This window comes from Rhyacophila brunnea, unplaced genomic scaffold (genome assembly GCF_057557595.1).
Source record: "Rhyacophila brunnea isolate RB1 unplaced genomic scaffold, BYU_Rbru_1.0 scaffold_69, whole genome shotgun sequence".
NCBI classification, from domain to species: Eukaryota; Metazoa; Arthropoda; class Insecta; order Trichoptera; family Rhyacophilidae; genus Rhyacophila; species Rhyacophila brunnea.
The window spans coordinates 1,482,422-1,484,373 of NW_028233338.1; positions in this window are offsets into that span (position 1 = coordinate 1,482,422).

Genomic DNA, 1,952 nt, shown 5'->3' on the forward strand with positions numbered 1-1,952 from the left:
CACTCTTTTAATTCACCTTTGTAGTATTTTATAAGAACGGATGATGTGTTTATAAACATAATTTTTTTCAAATTTATCTCTATGAAGTGCGCAACGTGGCATTATCATGTTAAAATATAGTACTATAGTACATTCTTGTTTGATGCATAGTATTGTAGTACATTCTTGTTTGATCCTTTAGATCAGAACATATATTTACTTCATAATTGGATTTTTTTAAAAAACCCTGTTATTCTCCACAATTCAAATTTTTGACTCATATTCAAATATCGATCTTTTCGAATACTCTTAATAAGGATTTTAAGCCTACGACTATCAAAAATAATACAAGAAAATCTATCTTAATAGAAAATTAACGAATTTTTTTCATTAATATAATCAAAATCGTTGTAAAAATGAGCGATATCACATATATTCTATATAGCTACTTTGACTTTCAAAACTTATGGTAAAATCATGGCACAGTCAGCAACTATTGATTTATTGCATTGTAAAACCAAAAAAACATACGAATATCGAGATATTTTATCCTTAACATTGTTTTCCAATATTTTTTTAAAATTAATTTCTCAAGCTAATATGCCATTAGGAGATGAAAAGGTGATTAATTGGGGAATTCTCGCATAAAAATGACCGAATGCAAGTTTTTTTATCCATAAATTATTTTGTTTGTTTACAAAATATTCATCAAAAAAGTATCAATTCTCTGCGAAGTATGAATAATAAATCACACAAAAAAATAATTCGGCCCTATATGAATTAAGCGCTACTACGCCTTTTTAAGGTGAATTTTTCCGTAAATAATGCTGAAAATCATATTTTACAGTTTTTAAATACTTATATAGAAATTCGAAATCTCAAAAATTTATGAAAAAATTCAAATTGGTTCTAAAGCGTATTTTTAACGATTATTTCTTCGAAATAAAGTATAAACTCGCCCAATTTGTATTAAATAAATATATATCGTTTTTCCTTTTAAGATCATCCTGCTATATTAAAAAAAGCTAATTTGTATTTTGAGATCATCATGCTTATTATATTCCTACCGGGAATCATACACAAGCCTAAACTTTAAGATTATAACAGCCTTTATATGTTAGACGATTTTACGAGCGCATGTGAATTCGGGCCCCCAATTTAAATCATAAAACATCTATCGCTTTTATTTTCTTCTTTCCTTTAAAGGGTAAGACAAATCAATCTATCATCCGGAATATACACGGAGATATTAAAATTGGGGCGGATAAATAAAGCTGAGATTTTCGATCAAGCCCACTTATTTTTTTATATAAGGGAGTGAACTAGCAAACAAGAATCCTTGTTAGCAAGAAAAACCTTACAAGTTAATACGTTGAAAGTTTTCATCGATGGAAATCACCCAAAAAATATATTAAATATGGAATTCCCGCTATCATCAGATAACATGAAATAAATTAGAATGAAAAATTAAAAATATATAACCATTCAAAATAAAATAATAGGTTAGGTTATTTCAACAAACTTAATGTGTTTAAAATGAAATCAAGACGTCTAAAAAAATATTACATGCTCTAGTTTCTATTTAAGTTTTAAATTTCACATAGATCAATTTAATATAATCGCACTAAAATATAATATAATTTATTTTTATAATTTGCATTTATCGATAAATCATTTTCAACTGATCTTTAAATTTTATTTAAGTTAGGATACATTATAAATTATGGCTTTCTTTTTCTTTTACATGTAATCTCATAATTTTTTTTTATTTACTCATAAATCCATATGTGTATATTATTAAAAACCACAGACTCTTGATAATTGAATTAAGTCTAAATTTAGATTCAATATTATAGTTAAATTAGGATCATGCTTCGCCAAATCCGCAATTTATCTCTATCTTTAATTTCATTTTGATGTTAATTTGATAAATTTATGCTTTAAATAATTAAAAAAAAACTTGAATACGAAAA